The 14132-nt window shown below is 35.4% G+C and overlaps 1 pseudogene; it reads left to right on the forward strand.

The window, feature by feature from the left end:
• LOC114077185 overlaps nt 1-7543 on the forward strand; it is a 22009-nt pseudogene extending 14466 nt beyond the window's left edge.
• The last annotated feature ends 6589 nt before the right edge of the window (nt 7544-14132 follow it).

Raw genomic sequence — 14132 nt, forward strand, 5'->3', positions numbered from 1 at the left:
TTCACTATAACAATAAGAGGGTTACAAATATTCTTCTAATGGCTACACAACAAGTGCCAAAAGAGAACAAACAATAGCTACACCAACAAAAGATAAATAGAAAGAAACACCACCCAAACCCAGCTTCTGTTCGGGACCTAAAACAGGATCTCTTTGACCTCCAAATCCGATCTCCACCGTTCAAATCAACCACCATGATGTTAGGAACACTCAGTCCAAATTTCAGCCCGATCCAACGGTTAGTTAATCGAGAAACACGATCTGAACGTTACTGGTCGGAGAAAAGACTGCAGCAAAAGAACCCTTTTCTTTCTCTCTTTTTCTCTTGTTGAAAGCTCTCTCAAAAACCTCTCTTATATTCTAATGTCTTTCAAAGACAATACCAATGGGCAATTAATTATTCTCTCAAAACCATCCTCTATTTATAGAGTTGTGCTTTTCCTTATAAAGCCAAAACCAACTACAAATAGGATTACTATTCCAATCCTTTTCCTAATAGAATTGGAAACCAAATAAGGAGAATAATTACAATCCTTTTCCAAGTAGGATTAGGCCATGGGCCTTTGGCTGGAACATGGGCAATAGCCCAACAGACTGCATGCTCGGCGCGCGACAGTGAAATTGATTTTGGTGCATTGTAGTTGTGAAGAGCAACATACAAGCTGATATTCTAACTAAGGGTCTTTCAACCAAGAAGTTTGAGTTTCGAAGGATGTTGCAAGGAGTTTCAATGAAAAATCTTAGGGAGGACTGTTAGGAAATTAAGATATCTCTAGAAACTCCTAGATTGTAGATATTTTTCTAAGTAGATAAATCTTTTGATTAATAAATGAGTGGTGGTTAGTGTGCCACCTATGTACATAGCTTAGTGTGAGATATTTTATTTATTATGTGTTGTAATTCTCGCGCTTTATTTTTACATAGACCTTATGTAATGAAGCATCTAATGAATTATACAGAACTCAAGAGAACTTCAGCCTTCTTCTTCACTTTGAGATGACTGTGGCAATATAGAGCTGCAATTACTATAGTGAACATCTTGTAGCCTCGAAGTTCTTATTCCTTCCTTTGAAACAAGGGAGTAATAATCTTTCGATAGTTATTTCTGTTTGTCACTTAAAGCAACTTTTTTTTACTTCCTGCAAGCTTGACTAAAATGAGATACGGTTCATTTTTGGATTTGTACTTGAAGCTATATAAAATACAAGGCCTTCAAGATTTGCAGTTTGGAAAAGTACTTGAAGCTATATAGAATACAAGTCCTTCAAGATTTGCAGTTTGGAAAAGCTATCTATTGTTAGGCCTAACAACATAGGTTCTCTATGCTCTCAATCTCCAATTTCCAACTGCCAACTTCAGAAAACATGAATCATTTGTATATATGATCATGTAGTAGACATTCCAAAGTAACTCTAAACAAAAAGAACACCATGTATTACATTTATTCCCACAAAATTAGCTTCCACATTACAATATAGATATTCTCTATAACATTTTACATATAAAAGCAATATATAATTCAAATGTAATTTTCTTGTTGATGAACACTACTAATATTTTCCAGAGAGAAGAGAGTTCACTGTATGTAAATATACTTTCAATCTGGAAAGGAAATTCTTGAACCTCAAAATGTCTCCAACTCTTATTATTTATATCATAAAAATAGAAAACCATAACATTATCAAGACTTCTTGATGTTATGTGTATTGCAAATACAATTTCTTCAGCAGCATACTTGCGAATCATAATTCATAGACGGATGAAAGTAAAACTCATTAGGTTCCCTTTCTAAAGGAAAATGAAGTATCTCATGTGATTCCGTTCTTCCTCTTCTCAAAAACCCATTGATAAATGTCGTTACTAAACCAATAATCACAATAATTCATGATTCCTTATTTTCCATTCACATATACTAGCATATTATTCACAATCGCTAAATCTACGACATAATTCAATCAACATTGTGATACTTATGAAAATTTATGATTTAACATCAAACACAACTACACAATAGCCCGGATCAACACACATTGTTATACTTGTTTTCTTCAGTCTCAGAACCTATCGAAAAATAATGTCCTCACCCTTATGAGGAACATGAGGAAGAAATCTTACTTCTCTAGTTGTGGGATTGCAAATGGAAATATACTTCAGATCCCATATACAAAACAAACCATTATCCGACTCAAAATGATAACTATAATCTAAACGACCGTTAATAGTTCGATCATATAACGTACAAAAATTGTCAATTTGATGATACTTGGTGGCATTTCCATCTTCTCAATTATGATTATCTTCTATAGCGTAACAAACGTCATCTACGCATGCAATCCACTTAGTATCATCACCATTGATCTTAGAATAATTGGATAAATGGATATCACCATTTGGCTCCAAAACAATTGAATTATGAAACTTCGAAACGCCTAAAACGCAACAAAGACTTAATAGGAAGCCATGAGAAAATTTGGATGTATATATCTTGAGGAACAAAGTTTTCTTTCATCTTTGACGGCTGAAGTTGCCTAATTTTAGGTTCAATTGGTTGGTTTATAACTTCTTAAATTACTTTAGTTAAGACATATTATTGATATTTCATGTATTGGAGTACTCCATAAATCCTTAATATATATTTATTCATATCAACATATGTCTTATTATTGTATGAGATACAGGTGTAATAATTGTATATGATACAATTAACTGTTAATATCAACATGTATCGCGTATGTTCCTATACATCGCCTTAAGTGTTGTATCCGATCGATACATCATGTGATGTATATGAGAATAATAGAGAGTAGAGATTTTTTTAATCTTTTAAATAGTAGGAAATATTTTTAAAATGGTATAATAAGTTGTGTATTTAGGTAATTTTTCCTTTTTTATAGAGAAAATTCAAGAAATAGCAAACATAATAGACATAATAAGATTTTATAGCTATCATTTTCATAATTGCGCTACATAGCTATAATTATTTTTTGCTTTGGAGGCTCTGATTTGTATATTTCGCGTGGTCTGTATATTTTTCTTCCGAATATACCAAGGGGGTAAGTATATACAAATTATCCATTTTACATTACAAAATTTTCAAAAATCAATTTGTATATTTCTCTTGCTAATATACCAATTGGGTAAGTATATACGAATTATCCATTTTACATTAAGGAATTTTCAAAAATCTATTGGTATATTTCTCTTGCTAATATGCATACAAGGTAATTTATAATTGTTTCATATAATCGTAAAAAATAGCTAGGTTTTGGAGATGTGGTAATCAACCGTTAACTGTAGTACTTGGTTAATAGTTTGCTTGAATGTGATAAAGTACTTAACAATAAATACAAAGAGTTTTACATGGAATCCTCCTTGCTCAAAGGATTAAAACTACAACCTTTCACACAAGATTCTAAGTTCTTTTCACTAATATCAAGCAAAGTGAGAACATAGAGTCGGTTGTTAGTTCACAAGTCAGGTCTTGATTTGAAAGTTGGGTCTTGCATTGGTTGTTGGTTGTCTAAATAAAGTCATGATTTGAAATTTAGGTCTCGATTCGAGTGCCAGGTTTTATTTATGGATTGGTTGATCATGTCCAAATTTCAGTGTTAATGTCAATTCTTGTGTCAGATATCCTATCCAGTTTGAATGTCGGGTCTCAAGTAGAAAGTTGGGGTCAGATCCTAGTCATATCTCAGGATTAGATTTTGAATCAATCGTCAAGGTTGTATCTTAGTACGGGTGTCGGGGTCATTTTCGAGATCAATTATATGAGGTTGGTTTCTGGGTCAAAAATTATTTTCCTAAAAAGTTATTTCGATCATCTAGCTAAAAATATAAGATACTTCCTGAAAAGTATTTTTGAAGGGTGTTGGATAAGATAAATTGTGACACCATCTATAGAAAAACAAACAACGATAGTGGGTAGGAGGAAGAAAAGCATACCTAGGCGGTAACAACGACAATGATCTACCCGTAGACTCCGTGTAATACTCAAGAAGCCTAATCCTAATCTAGATCCCAACATGAAAGTCTAAGAGTTATAACACTGTTCTAAGGTCAAATATAATGCATATAAGTCATTAAGGGATTTTTAGAATCAAAACGTCAAGGAACATCCATGACATTCAGAAACTAGTTCAAGGGGTGCTAGCATGCCTTACTCTATTTGACAAGGTTTTAAGAGTCGAAAAAGGATGAAATTTTGTGAAGACGTGTCCAACACATATTAGAGTTGGTTTGTAGTCGAAACATTTGGGTATGATTCCCAAAAGACCAACAAAAGGGTATTTGAGAAGGACCCTTCTTGTTTGACTAAAAGTTGTCAAAAAGCAGAGCCATCGATGGTTTCCGACCAACGAGGATTAGGACAATCGATGGGTCTTCGATGGTCCCATAGTCAATTTCGTTAGGGTTTAATTTTGGCAAGTCCCTGACCTACGACCCGTAGGTGGGGGTCTCGTAGGTCAGGTCACTGTGTTGGCTGCCACGTTTTAATTAATGCAATCAATTAATTAGGGGGTTAGTTAATTATTAGGGGTTAAAGTAGGTCTACTTAAGTTATTTAATGACTTATATAAAGACCCCAAACTTAACTAAACTAGACCCAACTCTCATAATTCTCAAAACCGAACTGCAAAGGAGGGTTCTAGGAAATAAATAATACTACTTTTATCCATCATATTCATCAATTAACAAGGTATGATATTCCTTTCACCTTTGGTATTTCTATCCCCAAAGGGTTCCTCCAAATTGATTTCAAGAAGAAGATTTTCAAATGGGTTTTCTTATATTACGAATTTGAATCTTATAAATGGATTTGTTATGAATTATTTAGATAATTATAAGTAGATTATGATATATTGTAACTCAATTATGTTAGTTCTTGATTAATTAACCTACGTTGTGAAGTAGATCATGAATTTGACCTAAGTCCCTAACCCGAGGTTATGAACTAGTGATGAATTGATGTGTAGTGATTCAATTGAATTCATTATTGTTTTAATTACCATTCATGTATGTTATTATACCTATAAATGTATTGAATTGGCTTGGTCGATGGTAACACTACTATGATGGCTTGTGAAGGAGATTGGGGTAAGTCTTGTGATCTTAAACATTTACTTCAATTATAATTACTTGTATTTAGTAATGAAGTGATATGAAGTATACCTTATGATAAGATTGATTAGGGTTGGTATGATGTTGAACTGAAATGTCTTGATAAAGTGATTTGAGATTATGCTTAAGATGTAATGATATAAGGTTGGTAATGAAGTACCTATGTGCCTTACTATGATACAATGATGTTAATGTGCTAATCTCACACATGAGGGTTGTAATGAAAGGTGTTCTCATGCGATTCCTATTGAGATATTACTATGAATATATAAGGGGTAGACCCTATGACCTAAACTAAGTTATGATTATTAATGAAAGACATTTCAGAAGGGACTCTAGCTTAGCACCGAGTGAACTAGTAGTGAGTAGTGTCCCTTCCCACATAGGGAAGGTAGGTTCACTATAGTATTCATGAGATTGGATACCATAATGCATGTATCATAAAGAAGGTCCCAACTACATCTCCTAGTTCTTGAATTATGTTGCCCCCATAGGAATACTATCTAGTGATCCACATCGACGCTATGTTCATGTTTTTTACTACCTTGGAAAGTAGTCCACCTTCTTTCAGTGTAGGGTTCCATGGACACCTGATTCAACATTGGCTCATGTGATCTATGTCAGTTAAGGCAAGATATTCCCGAAGAAAAATTAAGTCATAAAGTGGACTCTAATTAGGATGACTTGAGGGGTTTGACTTAGTCTAGGTAGGGGTATGAGACTCTACCTATACATTGCACTAGTTAGACTTGAGGGGAGTCTTATAAGGATGTTATTCTATGCTTATAAGTGTAAATAATATGCATATGTTGATCTTACATGTTAATGACACTATGTGATGTTGGTTTCTCTTATAAACATGTGGTTTGTCTCTATTGTTAAAATATGATGATATTTACTCTTAATGACATAGTATGTGAAGTGGACATTGCTTATGGTTCTTGTTGGGTTTAGTTGGTTGAGTGAGGTTATAGGGCCTTAGTCATTGCACTAGTGGACTTAATGGGGGTTCATGAGTAAGGGTCTTGCTTTAGTTATGATTTTATGATCTCTTATACATGCTTGTTGATATTGTAACTTGATGATAGAGTTGTCTTGCTTATCTACTCAATTATGTTGATTTGCATGTTGGCTTGACTAGACTTGGTATTGTTGGTCTTGTGATGTACATGGTCTTAACTTAAGAAACATGTGTTATTGACTAGTATTGGTTCTTGATTGTGCATAAGGCTTTTCAATGTAAATTAGTATACTTCAATGAAATGTCCCTTTTTAGCATGATTTCTATATTGTATGTGCATATGATTCCAAACATAGTACAACTGATGTACTAACCCCATTTCTCCCTTTCCCCCCAACATTTTAGGTTTCGTTCGTTGAAGTGTTTGTGAGCACTTTGAAGGAAGGCCTGAATCATTTCTCCAAATGTGGGTATGTCTTCATGTTACGAAGATGACGTCTTTCTATCACTCTACCTATGTTACTTTGTTATAGTCTACAAACGCTCATTTCACTCATGTTGTTTTAAAACATTGTTGTAAGCCATAAGTGGCACTTTTCCATTTGTGTAAGGGCTATGTCCATATTGTTCTATTCCGTTTAGAAAGTTTAATATGAGAAATCCCTTTTTAATACTATATTATGTGTTGTCTATATGTGGCATAGAAACAGAAGACTATTTAATCTTATTTTACGAGGAGTCTATGTATACTCGTTATAAATATATTATTTGTAAGCGAGAGGTATATGTAAACCTCATGAATTTGATGTAGATGAAAAGTTTTAAATGTTCCACACTTTTTAACCTATGAAATGTAATGACGAATGCTAAGAGGTTAGTCTTAATCCTTTTCGAGGATGATGTCACCGGTTAATTCTAAGGGGTGCTCCCTGTATGAGACAAAATGTGTATCTGAGAATGAGGTTGAATATCCCTACAAATAATGTCTCATTAAACCACATCTATGTATATTATTATTCATAATTGTGAAGCGCGCCTCACTAATGAATGAGAGACTATGTGATGCTTAGAAACTCACATCTCCTTGTGTTCCTATGTCGTTCCTGTAGAGTCTTGTTATGTGTTTCACCAAAACCTTGTATCGTTGTTATATGTATGAACACTCGATGATCAGATGCTAGAAGGGACGAGGAAGAAATGGCAAATATGATATCTCAAGACAACCAACTACCTCTACCTGAAGAAGTTGCTATGGGTGATCAAGTTCCGGATGCCCCTCCAACGATGACTGATGGAGATATAATGGCGGATTTTCTCACTTTAACCCATGGTATGACCTCTCAAACTAATCCTGTCACTTCTCAAGTTCAATCTATGACGGTCCAAATGAATAGGGAGGTTGGACCTCGAGTGCCTCAACATTCTAACTCTATGGCCTTGCTTTTGAGAGACTTTACTTGAATGAGTCCACCTATGTTCTTTGGGCCAAGGTCGGATGAGGACCCAGAGATTTCCTCCAGTGGTCTATAAGATTCTCTATGCTATGGGTGTGACCTCAATTGAGAAGTCCCAATTGGCGGCCTATCAACTCAAAGATGAGGCCCAAACTTGGTATGTGTAATGGAGGGATAATAGGGCACTAAGAGGTGGCACGGTGACTTGGGAGATCTTCAAGAAGGCTTTCCTTAAAAGAATCCTTCCTAGAGAGATGAGGGAAACTAAATTGGAAGAATTCATCAACCTTCATCAAGGAGGTATGAGTTTACTTGACTAATCTTTGAAGATTACTAAGTTGTCTAAGTATGCTCCATCCTTGGTTTAAAACCCAAGGGATGAGATGAGTCATTTTCTTACGTGGGTGTCCGATGACTTGGTTGAAGAATGTAGTTCGGATAATCTTCATTATATTATGAATATCTCTCGTCTCATGATTAATTCTCAACAATTAGAAGAAACTAGTTTAAAGAGAAAGAGTAAGGAATCCAAAAAGGTCAAGTCTTCTAAAGGTGGTTCCTCTAAGGGCAAGCTTGACATTCAAGACAAGCCTAGGTTCAAGAAGAGGTTTTCTAATCAAGTTCCTTCTAAATTTTCCAAGGCTCGTAATGATAGGGTTTCTAACCCTATGTCTCAAAAGGGAAAAGGTACTAGCTCACCAAGCAAGAAGCCAACTTATGGAAAGTGTGGTAAGAAACATTATAGGGATTGCCTTGTCGGGATGGAAAATTACTTTGGGTGAGGCAAGAGGGGCCACAAGTTTAGGGATTTACCTAATGTGAAGAAGCAATACAAAGGATATGGGAAAGTGGTTATGGGAAAGCTCAAGCTAGTGGTTCTAATGTGGAGGCTCCAAAGAAGAATCACTTTTATGCTCTTCGCTCTAGAGGTGAACAAGAGAGTTCTCCCTATGTGATGACCGGTAGTTATGAGTCTTCTCTATTATGTTTATGCTTTCCTTGATTTGAGTGATACATTATCCTTTGTTACTCCCTTGATAGCTAGGAAGTTTAATATTTTCCCCGATATTCTAAATGAACCTTTTATAGTAACTACCCCGGTAGATGAGTCGGTGGTTGCAAAGAGCGTATATAGAAATTATCCTATAATGTTGCCTAATAAAGTTACTCAAGTTGAATTAGTAGAACTTGATATGGTCCATCTTGATGTCATTTTGTGGATGGATTGGTTGCATGATTTTTTTGCTTCCATTGATTGTAGAACAAGAATTTTTAAGTTCAGTTTTCTAAATGAACCCGTTTTAGAGTGGAAGGGGGAAAATTATATTCCTAAGGGTCGTATCATCTCGTCTTAAGGCTTTTAAAATCATCTCAAAAGGGTGTTTATACCATATTGTGAGAGTCAAAGATTTAGACTCCAAAAACCCCCCCATTGAGGTAGTCCCCGTAGTGAAGAAATTTTCAAAGGTCCATCCTAATTATCTTCCCGGAATCCCTCCCGATTGGGAAATTGATTTTGGTATCGACTTGATACCGAATACCAACCCCATTTTCATTTCTCCTTATTGGATTGCTCCGGTCGAATTGAAAGAGTTGAAGGCTCAACTCAAAGACTTACTAGGCAAAGGCTTCATTAGACCTAGTATTTCTCCAGGGGGTGCACCGGTGTTGTTTGTGAAAAAGAAGGATGGGTCCATTAGAATGTGCATTGGTTATTACAAACTCAATAAAGTCACTATTAAAAACAAGTATCCTCTCCCTTGGATTGATGACTTGATTGATCAATTCCAAGGGGAAAGCTACTTTTCTTAGATTGATTTGAGATCGGGCTATCACCAACATAGGGTGAGAGGTGAGGATATACGAAAAAATGGCATTTCGAACTAGATATGGCCACTATGAGTTCTTAGTAATTTCCTTTTGTCTAACTAATGCCCTGGCGGCGTTTATAGACCTCATGAATAGGGTGTTTTAAAGTTACCTAGATTCATTTGTCATCGTCTTCATTGACGACATCTAGGGACATTTCTTGGTCATATCATATCTAGTGAGGGGGTTGAGGTTGATCCAAGGAAAACCGAGGCAGTCAAGAATTGGCCTAGACCATTGATTTCAATCAACATTAGAATCTTTTTGGGTCTAGCGGGATATTATAGGAGGTTTGTAGATGGTTTTGCGTCCATTGCATCTCCCTTGACTACTTTGACCCAAAAGAGTATGGAATTTGAGTGGTCAAAGGCATGTGAAAGAAGCTGCCAAATCTTGAAAGAGAGGCTTACCTCCACTCTGGTGTTAACTTTACCGGAGGGTACCAAGGGATTCGATGTATATTGTGCTGCATCCTTAGTGATCTTGGGGTGTGAGCTTATGCAACCTGAGAAGGTAGTAGCTCATGATTCTAGACAATTTAAGGCGCATGAGAAGAATTATCGAACTCATGATCTTGAGTTAGAGACCATTGTTTTTGCCTTAAAAATATGGAGGAATTATTTGTATGGTGTCCATGTTGATGTGTATACCGACCACAAGAGTCTTCAATGTGTGTTTACTCAAAAGGAGTTAAATCTCCGACAAACATGGTTGTTAGAATTGTTGAAAGATTACGATATGAGTGTTCTCTACTACCCCGACAAGTACAATGTGGTTGCGTATGCTCTAAGTCGTATGACCATGGGTAGTGTGTCTCATGTAGAAGAAGCCAAAAAATATCTAGTGAAAGATGTTCATAGATTTGTTCGTTTTGGTGTTAGATTGGAAGATTATCCAAATGGTAGTTTTATGGTCCATCATAACTCGGAATCATGCTTGGTGATTGAGGTGAAGTCTAAGCTACACCTCGATCAATCATTGATGGATTTGAATAAATTGATACTTAGTAAGCTTAATGAGTCATTCTTCGTAGGGGGGATGGTGTCTTGAGGTATCAACGAAGGTTGTGTGTACCCAAAGTTGATGACTTGGGAAACCGGATTCTTGAGGAAGCTCATGTTTCCCGTTATTCCATTCATTCGGGTTTTACAAAGATGTATCATGACCATAGGGAAGTGTTTTGGTGGGAAGGCTTAAAAGGGGACATAGTGGAATTGGTTGCAAAATGTCCGAATTGTCAACAAGTGAAAGCCAAACACCAATAGTCGGGTGGTTTACTCCAAAAAATCCAAGTTCCAACACGGAAGTGGGAAGACAAAAATATGGATTTCATTGTAGGTTTGCCTCGGACAAAAATAAACATGATTTTATATGTGTGGTTGTAGATAGGTTGACCAAATACTGTCATTTTATTCCCATCAAGTCTACTTACTTGGCTAAGGATTATGCAAGAATCTTCATAGATAATATTGCGTGTTGCCATGGTATTTCGTTATCCATCATATCATATAGGGGTGCACAATTCACAACTAGGTTTTGGAGGTTATTCCATTAAGGATTGGGTACCAAGGTCAAGCTAAGCAGCGCTTTTCATCCCAAAACGGATGGTCAAGCAGAGCGTACTATTCAAACCCTTGAGGATATTGTTAGAGTAGGTATAATTGACTTCAAGGGAAATTGGTATAAACACTTACCTTTGGTTGAGTTTTCATACAACAATAGTTACCATTCATCTATATTTGTGGCTCTTTTTGAGGCCTTGTATGGTAGGAGATGTAGGTCTCCAATTAGATGGTTTGAAGTGGGTGAGTCTTCACTTTTGGGTCCTGAATAGATTCATAAGACTATGGAGAAATTTCATATAATAGAGAACTACTTGAAAATAGCCTATAGACAGCAAAAGTCTTATGCGGACCATAGGAGAAGAGACTTAGAATTTGAAGAAGGTAGTAAGGTATACTTAAGTATTTCACCTATGAAAGGGGTGGTGAGATATGGTAAGAAAGGGAAATTGATTCCTCTTTATGTGGGTCAATATGAAATTTCGCAAAAGGTTGATAAGGTTGCATATGAGTTAAAGTTACCTAGTGAATTGGCCTTGGTTCATCTAGTGTTCCATGTCTCCATGCTTAAGAAGTATATCGGTGATCCCGAGTCCATTCTTCCTATTGAAGGTCTAGGTGTTCAAGTGAAGCTCTCCTATGAGGAGGTTCCGGTTGAAATCCTTGATAGACAAGTAATGAGGTTAATGAACAAGGAGGTGGATTCCGTAAAGGTGTTATGGAAGAACCACCTAGTTGAGGGTGCAACATGGGAAGCCAAGGCCGACATGAAGTCCCGTTACCCTCATATATTTTATAACTAGGGTTATTTGTTCCTATTTATAGTGAAAATAATTATTTTATTTGAAGTTGCCTTGATTTTTCGTAAAATATTTAAATGTATGTTTTGGTATAGTGATTTACACTGAACTATGCATATAGAAGTGAAAGTTTTCAAAAATTCTCTTTTACTTGATTTTAACTTGTGTGTTGTATCTTGTAATGTTGTGCCTTCATGAATTGTATTGAGCATAATCATATTATGTTGATCTTACATGTTAATGACACTACATGATGTTGCTTTCACTTATAAACATGTGGTTGGTCTCTATTGTTAAAGTATGATAATTTTTACTCTTAATGATATAATATGTGAAATGGGCATAGCTTATGGTTCTTATTGGGTTTAGCTGGTTTGGTGAGGTTATTGGGCTTTACTTAGTCATTGCACTAATGGACTTAATGGGGGTTCATGGGTAAGTATGATGATTTTTACTCTTATACATGCTTGTTGATATTGTAACTTGATAATAGAGTTGTCTTGATTATGTGCACAATTATGTCGAAATGCATGTTAGCTTGACTAGATTTGGTATTGTTGGTTTTGTGATGTACATGGTCTTAACTTAAGGAATATGCACTATTCACTAGTATTGGTTCTTTATTGTGTATAAGACTTTCCAAAGTAAATTACATGCTTTAATGAAATGTCCCTCTTTAACAAGATTTCTACGTTGTATGTTCATATGATTCCAAACTTAGTACAAGGGATGTACTAACCCCATTTCTCCCTTTTTCCCCAACATTTTAGGTTCCGATCGTTGAAAGGTTCGTAACCACTTTGAAGGTAGACTTGAATCATTTATCCAAGTGTAGGTATGCCCTCGTGTTCCGAGGATGATGCCTTTCTATCACTCTACCTATGTTACTTTGTTATAGTTTAAAGACGTTCATTTCTCTCAAGTTGTTGCAAGACATTCTTGTAAGCCCTAAGTGACACTTTTACATTTGTGCAAGGGCTATGGCCATATTGATCTATTCCCTTTAGATGTTTTAATATGAGACATCCCTTTTTAAGACTATATTATGTGTATTGTCTATATATGGCATAAAAGTAAAAGACTATGTAATCTTTATATATGAGAGTCTATGTATACTCGCTATGAATATATTATGTGTAAGCGGGAGGTCTAAGTAAACCTCATGAAGTAGATGTAGATGAAAAGTTTTAAATTTTCCACACTTTTTAACCTATGAAATGTAATGACGAATGCTAAGAGGTTAGTCTTAGTACACTTCGAGGACGATGACACCGGTTACTTCTAGGGGGTGCTCCCCGGATATGACACACTATCACAAAACCAATATGTTATAAAACAAGAACCCTCATTTTCATGTAATGTAACCACTCCTTTTCATGATGCTACAAGTAGTTCGCTTTGGACACTACCTAAAGCACATGTTTGATAGAATGATGCTACCATTTTTTAAATGGTTAATCATTGGTAAGAATCGAGTTCAAGTTATATATTATCAGTACTGTTTCTTTTCTTATTTCAATCTCAAGTTGATTTTTCCTTTTATAAATTTTATTACAAATGATATGGCACACTTTCCTCTTTGGTCCATTCTAACAAGGATGACAAATTTCTACATTAGTATCATTTAGTTTAAAACTCACTTTTTACACTTAATGAGATGATTGTTCCATATGCATAACTAGATGTATATCGAATGTTGCAGGATAGGAATATGTGCGGAACTATACATTATTGCCAACCAAAGAGTGTTAAGTTGTAGGAACCCAATTTACAAGCTGATCAACCTCGACAATGCAAGGAAGAATGGGCAAGAGTTAAGCACTACTGCCTACAAGAACCTATGACAGTTTGATATAAAAGCATTGCCTGCTGATTTGGTCAAAAGATGGAATGCTCTCATATATTTCATGTTAAAATTTGTGAGTTTTTTTAATTAAATTAAATTAAATGGAATTTTCTTTTAATTATTTATCTAACTAACCGAAATGTTCTGACCCGAGTCGGATCCACGCGCGACCCCTTTTATTTAAAATACTTTCAAATTTTATTTGAATTCCCTACCATTGGAGATGAATGTTCTGAAAAGTTACAACTTTCTGGAATGGTCGTGTGGATTCTGATAGTTTGCAATTTTTGGAAACAATTCCATTTGGCTATAAATACAGGTTATTCTTCATATATTTACTTACGAACAGGTTATTCTTCATACATTTACTTATGAAAATTTTTGATTTCTTCTTTTTCTTCTACACAAATTTTCTTCATGTACTTTACTGTTTTTTAGTATCTTACTTACACCAACATTTTAGGTAGCAATACACTGGTGATTGAGATCATTAATATTAGAAGACATATTCCAAATCAA

Source organism: Solanum pennellii, chromosome 5, assembly GCF_001406875.1.
Source record: "Solanum pennellii chromosome 5, SPENNV200".
In the NCBI taxonomy this organism is placed as follows: domain Eukaryota; kingdom Viridiplantae; phylum Streptophyta; class Magnoliopsida; order Solanales; family Solanaceae; genus Solanum; species Solanum pennellii.